The following is an 11041-nucleotide window of genomic DNA, read 5'->3' as shown; positions in this document are numbered from 1 at the left end:
GCTTCTGATTCAAATATCTAAAATTTTTTGAAAAGTCAGGCATTGTCCCAAAATTTTTAGCCTTTGGCTATTTTTCTTTCCTTGTTCCACAAACGTTTAAGTTTGAATTAACGAAAATGAATAGTGTCGATTGTAAAATCTGTCATCGAACGCTCTCGGATAAGCGCAGCCTAAGAAGACATATGATAACTGTACACAAACAGTACGTAGTAACAAATTCGTTCATTTGCGATGAATGCGGTTTCACAGATGAAAAAGTTGTCGAACTTGAAACCCACATGAGACAGCAACATGACTCAATCATGCCCCGGTATTGCTTGTACTGCAACAAATTTTTCGAAAACAATCTGAAGTACATGGAACATATGACCAAAACTCATGGATTTCCGGTGTGGGACGCAGAAATAGAAAACAACCAAAGTTCTGGTTTACTACCCTCAGAACAAGCACTCAGTGGAGTGAAAACTTACGATATTCCAGTCGGTGCGAACGAGATTGATCTCCTGAGCTTCATGCGTAGCAAGCGCACAGAAATAGACAACATCGTGGAATTAAATACTCAGAGTCACGCACAAAAAATTCAGTTTTGCGCCATGGTTCAACTCACTAAACCGTCGAGTGATGAAAACATAAATAGTCAACCAGATCGAATAAAAATTTACATAAACTCAAAAATGCAACGCGTAGATTTTGTCGGGTTGAACAACAACTCATTCGCAGAAATGGTTGAGCAAATGTTGATCTCACTCAACAACTTTGCATCACATGGGAGTGGATGGACCGTTGACAGCATTGAAAATGTTGAGATTCGTTTGGTGAGGTCAAAACCGATTAGTGCTTCTTCCTATTTAGCCTTGCCCACTGAGCTAGCTAGATGTCAATACCTGCTGAATATCCGCAACCAGTCAGATGAAAATTGTTTCCTGTACTGTTTCACTGCTCAGTACCACAAAACATTTGGACCACCAATCGTACCCGAGAATGCGTCATGGAGGCAAAAAACAAACCCCATCATGTACAGTCCCGACAACCCGGCAGCCAAACAACCAGTAGGCGAATTTCTAATGCCGATGTCTTTTCACCAATTCGAGAAGTTCGAGCAACTAAATCAGGTTCGTGTAAATATTTTCAGACATTCAAACGGCAAACTGATACCGTTCCGTATATCAAAAAATCAGAAATCAGACTTCAACCTTGACTTACTTATGCTAAGTGATGGATCGATGCATCACTATGTGCTAATTACCAACATCAAAGGATTAATACACAAAAATAAAAAGATAAATCTCCGCAGGGACAACCATTTGTGCCGCAACTGTTTTCACGTGAGCTCTTCTTTGAGCCGACTTGAGAAGCATGAGCAAATATGTCATGAAAATTCTCAAGCAATAATCAAAATGCCGAAAACCGAGCAGCAAAACTTTGAGTTTAAAAACTTGCAAGCTCGTTGGTTTGCGCCGATAGTAGGATTTTTGATCTGGAGTCAATAATTGAACCAGTTGCGGAAAACAGAACCATTACTCAGAACACGGTAACACGCGCAATCGAAGAACACAAACCCTGTAGCTATGCTTTGCTTTTTGTTGCACTCAATGAAGTCGAACCTTACTTCTTCGATATCAAAAGTGGGCCTAATGTGATGTCCGAGTTCGTCAAGTCGCTTGAGCAAATCGCAAAACAAATTTATGAAGGCAAGCAAAAACACCGAAACTTTGAAGGTGAGCCAACGATCCCCAAAGTCGAAGCAACTCATTGCTGGATCTGTGAGTCTGAATTAGATCAAAGCTTGCAAAACCCTACGGTGCTGGATCATTGCCACTTCACTGGAAAGTTTCATGGGTGGGCACATACTTTCTGCAATTTGAAGCGAAGAACAATAAATTTCACCCCCGTTTTCGCTCACAATTTAGCAAATTACGATCTTCATCATGTGGTGCTAGCACTGCAAAGTTTGGATGAGAAGAACACAATTTCATTTGTTCCCAACACTAGTGAGAAATTTATTTCATTGCAAATTGGTGTTTACATCAAGTCAACTCAGAACAAAAAAGGCGTGTGGCACAAACAGTACGAATATATACGACTCCTGGACTCATTCAAATTTATGAATACATCGCTCGATAACTTAGTCCAAAACTTCCCTCAGACCAATTCACATTACTCGAACAATATTTCCAAACTTGGCCCGAATCATCCAGTAAATTGTTAAAGCAGAAGGGATGCTTTCCTTACTGCTATATTGATAGCTTTGAAAAGTTGGAAGAGAAACAGCTCCCCCCTCGGGAGAAATGGACAAACAGCTTGCAACAGTTCGAAGTTACAGTTACCGACGCTGAATATGCGCGGGCGATTGAGGTATTCAATTTGTTTCGATGCCAAAATATAGGAGAGTATTACAACCTGTATCTAAAAACAGATGTTTTTCTCCTAGCTGCTGTTGTGCTATGTTTCCGCAATGTATGTTACGAGACATACGGACTGGATTGTTGTCAGTATTACACCGCATCGAATTTGTCTGGTGACGCAATGCTTAAAGTTTGTCAACCAGATCTGAAACTCTTGACTGATCGCGAGAATCTGGACATAGTGGAGAGTCTCATACGAGGTGGAGTAGGCTGTGTTTACAGCAAACGTCTTTGTCGAGCAAATTTTAAATTTCTTCCAGATTACAAACCAAAAGGAATTTCATCCTTCATAGTTATGATCGATGCTAATAATTTGTACGGTGGAATAATGGAAAAATTTCCCCTTCCACTCGGGGACTTTGAATTGTTCGACAAAAGTGAGTGGACAGATAACTATGCCCAGGAAACACTGCAACGCATATTAAAAACACCAGATGATGATGATGATACTGGCTTCATTGTAGAAGTAGACTTCAGCTATCCTGATCATCTACATGATTTGCATTCAGATTTTCCTTTGGCACCAACCAAGGAAGCAATCGATGAAAGCTGGTTGAGCCAATACCAAAGTGATTTGTTAGATGAAATGCAAATAAAGAAGCCTCCAAAAGTCAGGAAACTAATTCAGACACTTTTCGACAAAAACAACTACACGCTGCATTACCAGACTCTGAAGCTCTATGTAGAATTGGGACTAGTCGTGACAAATCTGCACCGAGTGCTATCATTCAAACAAGACAAGTGGTTGGCTCCCTATGTACGACTCAACACAGACAAAAGAAAGCAGGCAAAAACCAAATTTGAGGAAGATTTTTTCAAATTAATGGTCAATTCTTCTTTCGGAGAAACTTGCGAGGGAAAGCGAAACCGGATAAAAATGAAATTGGCGCGCACTGAAGAAGAAACTCTTAAATGGACAGACAGACCGGAGTATAAGTCATCGATAAAAATCAGCGAAGATCTAGTAACAGTGAGCCTCGAACAACTTGAAATTTTATGGGACAAGCCAACCATAGTAAGTGCATGCATATTGGATCTGGCTAAGAAATATATGTTTGAATTCCATTACAAAGTAATGAAGAGAAACTTCGACTGCAATTTGTTGTACTCGGACACAGAGTCGTTTGTATATGAAGTTCGATCAAGAGATTTCTTCGCTGACTTACAGCAGAAAAAAGCCATAGCTGACCACTTTGATTTTTCCAACTTCCCTCCCGAACATCCACTGCACAATAGGGACAATGCACGTGTTACTCTCAAATTCAAGGACGAGATGGGAAGCAGGCTTATATCAGAGTTCTGTGGACTGAAACCCAAACTGTACTCAATAAAGCTTGCTGAAGGTAGTTATAAGTTTTTCACTCAAGTTCTTGTTAAACACAATCATTCATTTTTTTTTTAATTTTTTTTTTTTGAAATTTTTTTTTTGAAAACTTTTTTTTTTGAAAAAATTTTTTTTATATTTTTTTTTGAAAAATTTCTTAAATTTTTTTTTGAAAAAATTTTTTATTTTTTTGAAATTTTATTTTTTGAAATTTTTTTGAAAAATTTTTTTATTGAAAAAACAATTTTTCAATTTTTTTGAAAATTTATGAAAAATTTTTTTTAATTTTTTTGAAAATTTTTAAATTTTTTTTGAAAATTTTTTTTTATTTTTCTGATTTTTTTTTTAAATTTTTTGAAAAATTTAAAACAATTTGAAGTTATAAGTTTTTCACTCAAGTTCTTGTTACACACAATCATTCAACTTTTTTTTTTAATTTTTTTTTTTGAATTTTTTTTTTTGAAAATTTTTTTTTTGAAAAAAATTTTATTTTGAATTTTTTTTTTTGAAAAAATTTTTTAATATTTTTTTTTGAAAAATTTTTTTAAATTTTTTTTTTGAAATTACTATTTTTTTGAAATTTTTTTTTTGAAATTTTTTTCGAAAAATTTTTTTATTGAAAAAACAATTTTTCAATTTTTTTGAAAATTTTTTTTGAAAAATTTTTTTTTAAATTTTTTTGAAAATTTTTAAATTTTTTTTTGAAAAATTTTTTTTATTTTTCTGAAATTTTTTTAAAAATTTTTTGAAAAATTTAAAACAATTTGAAGTTATAAGTTTTTCACTCAAGTTCTTGTTACACACAATCATTCAACTTTTTTTAAATTTTTTTTTTGAATTTTTTTTTTTGAAAATTTTTTTTTTTAAAATTTTATTTTGAATTTTTTTTTTGAAAAAATTTTTTAATATTTTTTTTTTGAAAATTTTTTTTAAATTTTTTTTTTGAAATTTTTATTTTGAAATTTTTTTTTTGAAATTTTTTTTTTGAAAAATTTTTTTATTGAAAAAACAATTTTTCAATTTTTTTGAATTTTTTTTGAAAAATTTTAAATTTTTTTTTTTGAAAATTTTTAAATTTTTTTTGAAAAATTTTTTTTATTTTTCTGAAATTTTTTTTAAAATTTTTTGAAAAATTTGAAACAATTTGAAGTTATAAGTTTTTCACTCAAGTTCTTGTTACACACAATCATTCAACTTTTTTTTAATTTTTTTTTTTGAATTTTTTTTTTTGAAAATTTTTTTTTTTTTGAAAAAAATTTTATTTTGAATTTTTTTTTTTGAAAAAATTTTTTAATATTTTTTTTTGAAAAATTTCTTACATTTTTTTTTGAAAAAATTTTTTTTTTTTTGAAATTTTATTTTTTTTTGAAATTTTTTTGAAAAATTTTTTTATTGAAAAAACAATTCAATTTTTTTGAAAATTTTTTTTGAAAAATTTTTTTAAATTTTTTTTGAAAATTTTTAAATTTTTTTTGAAAAATTTTTATTTTTTTGAAATTTTTTAAATTTTTTGAAAAATTTAAAACAATTTGAAATTTTTTTTTTGAAAAATTTTAAATTTTTTTTTTTGAAAATTTTTAAATTTTTTTTGAAAAATTTTTTTTATTTTTCTGAAATTTTTTTTAAAATTTTTTGAAAAATTTGAAACAATTTGAAGTTATAAGTTTTTCACTCAAGTTCTTGTTACACACAATCATTCAACTTTTTTTTAATTTTTTTTTTTTGAATTTTTTTTTTTGAAAATTTTTTTTTTTTTGAAAAAAATTTTATTTTGAATTTTTTTTTTTGAAAAAATTTTTTAATATTTTTTTTGAAAAATTTCTTACATTTTTTTTTTTGAAAAAATTTTTTTTTTTTTGAAATTTTATTTTTTTTTGAAATTTTTTTGAAAAATTTTTTTATTGAAAAAACAATTTTTCAATTTTTTTGAAAATTTTTTTTGAAAAATTTTTTTAAATTTTTTTTGAAAAATTTTTTTTATTTTTCTGAAATTTTTTTTAAAATTTTTTGAAAAATTTGAAACAATTTGAAGTTATAAGTTTTTCACTCAAGTTCTTGTTACACACAATCATTCAACTTTTTTTTAATTTTTTTTTTTTGAATTTTTTTTTTTGAAAATTTTTTTTTTTTTGAAAAAAATTTTATTTTGAATTTTTTTTTTTGAAAAAATTTTTTAATATTTTTTTTTGAAAAATTTCTTACATTTTTTTTTTGAAAAAATTTTTTTTTTTTTGAAATTTTATTTTTTTTTTGAAATTTTTTTGAAAAATTTTTTTATTGAAAAAACAATTTTTCAATTTTTTTGAAAATTTTTTTTGAAAAATTTTTTTAAATTTTTTTTGAAAATTTTTAAATTTTTTTTGAAAAATTTTTATTTTTTTGAAATTTTTTAAATTTTTTGAAAAATTTAAAACAATTTGAAATTTTTTTTTTGAAAAATTTTAAATTTTTTTTTTGAAAATTTTTAAATTTTTTTTGAAAAATTTTTTTTATTTTTCTGAAATTTTTTTTAAAATTTTTTGAAAAATTTGAAACAATTTGAAGTTATAAGTTTTTCACTCAAGTTCTTGTTACACACAATCATTCAACTTTTTTTTAATTTTTTTTTTTTGAATTTTTTTTTTTGAAAATTTTTTTTTTTTTGAAAAAAATTTTATTTTGAATTTTTTTTTTTGAAAAAATTTTTTAATATTTTTTTTTGAAAAATTTCTTACATTTTTTTTTTGAAAAAAATTTTTTTTTTTTGAAATTTTATTTTTTTTTGAAATTTTTTTGAAAAATTTTTTTATTGAAAAAACAATTTTTCAATTTTGAAAATTTTTTTTGAAAAATTTTTTTAAATTTTTTTTGAAAAATTTTTTTTATTTTTCTGAAATTTTTTTTAAAATTTTTTGAAAAATTTGAAACAATTTGAAGTTATAAGTTTTTCACTCAAGTTCTTGTTACACACAATCATTCAACTTTTTTTTAATTTTTTTTTTTTGAATTTTTTTTTTTGAAAATTTTTTTTTTTTTGAAAAAAATTTTATTTTGAATTTTTTTTTTTGAAAAAATTTTTTAATATTTTTTTTTGAAAAATTTCTTACATTTTTTTTTTGAAAAAATTTTTTTTTTTTGAAATTTTATTTTTTTTTGAAATTTTTTTGAAAAATTTTTTTATTGAAAAAACAATTTTTCAATTTTTTTGAAAATTTTTTTTGAAAAATTTTTTTAAATTTTTTTTGAAAATTTTTAAATTTTTTTTGAAAAATTTTTATTTTTTTGAAATTTTTTAAATTTTTTGAAAAATTTAAAACAATTTGAAATTTTTTTTTTGAAAAAACAAATTTTCATTTCAGGCCCTGCTAAGCAATCAGCGAAAAGAGTAACAAAAGATGCACGGCGCAGCATGACCCACGAATTATACAAAAGAACTCTTCTTGGTGGTGAGGTAGTCCTCAACACCCGAATAGCTTCGAGCAACCACAGGCTCCACACAATTGTTGTGAATAAAAAGTCGTTGTCGGGTTATGATGATAAGCGATTCATCATGAATGACCAAGTATCAACTCTGCCCTATGGACATCAATCTTTGAGAGATGACATGTTCTTCCGCACAATAGTCAACGACCCTGATTGGGGCTCCGAGGATGAAGAAAGCGAAAAAGAACAGCAGCAAAAAACTCAGCAGAAAAAAAAAGCACCAGCCGCAAGACAGCACAACTCAACAGCACAAAAACAAGCAGCAGAAACAACAACAGCAGCAAACAAGCATTCCACAACCCAGCAGCATACACAACACAAGTTTCAATTCTATTCCCGACCCAGGTTTTCATCAGCGAGAATATAGCGAGGACGAATTGAATGAAAACCTTGTTGATTTTGACAAATTGTCAGATTTCTCAGACAGTGGATCGTCGACAGACCCGGCTTGCGATGGCTTTATATTGGACCAAGCAGTCGAATCGGATAACGCTACTGTTTCAAGTGACAATCAAGTCACTTTGGTAGCACCGGAAAATAAAAAGAGAAAAAAGAAAGCAGAAAAAGGAGCTGCAAATAAACCACGAGCTCGCATTATAGACTATTCATCAACTGATGAAGATTGAACTCAGTGATTGGCGTATGCATACTTACAGACTAACTAAGTTTTTTACTGTTAAAAAGCCCGCGAACAGAAGTATGAAATAAGTAAGCACCAATTAAGATGAAATTTTTTGAGTTTTTGTTGAAGTGCGGAACGCTCGGTCCCTCCTCTTCTTGTATTCCACAAGTTGTTGTTCAAAACTATTGCTAGTAACAACTCTCTCAGTAAAAAGTTCCTCTCAGGAAACCAGTCGCAGCTATTTCAAGTCTCAATCAAAAATCCTCCACCCCGAAACAAAACTCCCCCATTGTGCGCTGCGAAATGCTAGCTGGATTGCTAGCAGCTGCTTGATCTCCACTTCGGTATCTTGCAAGACCAATCTCAAAAGTTCACGGCCGGAACTTCTACGGCGTGCTCAACCTCCCGAGTTCACAGTCTATCATCGGAATATTGGATTTTTGAAATTGACTTAAAATTACCAACTAACCGATTAAGTGAGAGAAACTTTGGCCTTTGCTTGAACTCATTATCAAGTTTAAGAACCACTAGTTGAAGATTAATTGAATAGACAGGTTAAATTTTTGTATAAACAAGACACATCAAAAGGCAAATGTTTGTACAAATCATTTTAAAAAGTATAAATTGAAAAAAAAATTCGCGGGCTTGAATGCCGAATCAGTGTTTTTTAAACCACGATTACAGAAGCAATGAAAAAGTCTATTCCAATTCCACTTTTCTTTCGTATATGAATGTAGATAACAGCCACGTAATTTCAAAACAAACCACTTACTAGAGAAACCTGACAAGATCTGATGAACCAATACTGTTGATGAAGAATCATACTGAATGACAAATGTGGTGGTGTTGCCAGAAAAAATTGACGAATTTTAGATACAAAACAATAAAAACAAGCCATTGAAAATCTCAGGAAACCTTTTCTGTTTAATTCCTTCCCTAATTGAGATCCATCAAGTTGCTTTGTTTCTCAATTGTACCAGTCTTTGGTTTTTAAATTTTTTTTTCAATGAGATCCTATAGATAAATTCGCCAATTTTTGATTGATTTATGTTTTCTGTCGTCAGAGACAGATTGCGTTGAGAAGAAAGTGAAGAAAAAGAAGTCAAAATTTTGTTAGAATAAAAACCAAAAAATAAAGCTACCGAATAGTAGAACAATTTGCTGGAGAATGAAACTCAAATATTTCAACCAAATTTTAACCAGACGAAGTTTTTATATCATCATAGCCCATGTTTTTTAAGCCAAAACTCAAAGAAATTTGTTTCCTTTGAACCCCGATAATAATTGTTAGATATGTTGACAAGTCACAGTTTTATCTTGCCGCAATTAATTAGCAGCGGCCCATATTTCACATAAAAAAACCTAGAATTTTGACATTTTTACAAAAAAAATGGTCTGATAAACGAAAGTATGTTAAAGTAGCATCTATGTTATTTGCCATAGCTCCAAAGTAGCGTTGGTTGAGAGAGAAAGCAGTAAATATACACTGTCTGGTTACACAAATAGTAGTCAACTATTACTACGCTGGGTTGAGATGAAAGAGAATGCGGCAAAAACTGGGTCACTCTGTGAAACAAAAGTAGTAAAGATCCATATGGCCGAATCGGCGTATAAGCCCCTAGGTGCCGATGCACAAGTTAATTTTCATCAATACCTAATAACTGGAATCTTTGCAATTCGAGTCGAGTTGTTAAAGATGGCATGTTAATATTCTTAGTGATAATATTCCTCAAGCTATTCATCTGTCTCGATCTCTAACTGGTCAAAAATAAATTTAAACGTATAAAGAATAGGTTAAATTGGACAACAATCAGAAAGTTGAATCTCTGTCTATTGAGTCTTTGTCCTTCACTGGATTAGTTTTTGCTATACCAGTCTTTGTCTTTTCAGATTTTTTATATTTTTTTTCGGCTTCTTCGGCTGCTCTTCGTTGTTCCACAATTGGATAAGAAGGAGGCGCACGTTGGACTGCTGGTTCGAGTGATCCTTCTACCCGAGAGTTCTGCAGCTCGACGCGTAACCGAGCAACTGTGTCCCATGCTCGATTTCTTTCTCGCTGCACATTTTCAAGGAGACGATCACTGTGGTCCCGCTCGCTTACTGTCCTTCGGTGTCGATAGGACAGAACTTCTATATCGCGCTGGGACTGGTATAGCATTCGCTCGACGTTTGCTCTTTCACAAATAGCGTTATTTCGTTCACGAGTAACGGTGTTAAGCTGCCGGTTGAGTGCATCAACAAGTACCATACAACTTCGAAAGTTGTTCATCGCACGGTCTCTATGCTCGCGGGCTACATCCCGTTGCTGCTCTGTCTTTTTGCGTTCTTTTATAAGCGACTGAATCATTTGTATAAGATTGAAAGTACAGGATATTAAACAAAATAAAGGATGGAAAAAACTAATAACGCAAGAAGCTATTAGAATGAACAACTTATCTGTTTTACACTAGTCAACAGAATTTTATCGCCCCTCACCCACGCGAAACTGTCTGAGATCTTCTAAGATGAACTCCCCGCCTAGATATCTCAAGTTTACACATCATTCACAAAACATGTAATCGCAATGCTAGCAATAGCAGTGCTTAATTTATATCACTGTTCTAAACAAACAAACAGACCCCGCAGCAAACAGTTAGTCGTAACAAAAACTGGGTCAAGCTTGTAAACAAATTGAACAAAGTTAAAATCAATCGAAAAGTTTTCCATTTTTGGTCAAAAAAAGAGGGGGACAACTTTTGCAACCTATAAAGTGTCCCACCCCGTTGTAGATGTGCATTGCAAAAATTGTCCGTCCCCCCCCCCCCCCCCCCGTTGAGGTTCTAGTCACTTTCCTTTACTACTCATGCCAAACTGACGTTAATCTTCACAGACTGAGTTTGTGATTTACACGGGTTTTATCATGTGCCAGCACTGTTTTTAATTGTTTTTCAATGTTTCAGGAATGAGATACTCTGTGACGTTAGTATGGGTCCGCTCAATTAATAATCAGCAAGTACAAGTTATTCAAAATGTTTGAATTTTGTGTGGGATATTTTGTTGCTAACTCGCTCTACAACTGTCAAACAGTTGACGCAAAAATTTGTCGAAATAGTTGCAGTTGACGCACTCGAATTACGATTGAAGGCATTTTGAAAAGTAAGTGTCTCCCTAAGAAAAATTGAAGCAAATTTGTTTACAAAGTTAACTTACGCTTGATTACATTTTTTTTCAGGAAACAATTTAATAAAT

This window comes from Convolutriloba macropyga, chromosome 12, assembly GCF_964194025.1.
Source record: "Convolutriloba macropyga chromosome 12, txConMacr16.3, whole genome shotgun sequence".
NCBI lineage: Eukaryota > Metazoa > Xenacoelomorpha > Acoela > Convolutidae > Convolutriloba > Convolutriloba macropyga.
This window is presented reverse-complemented; position numbering follows the sequence as displayed.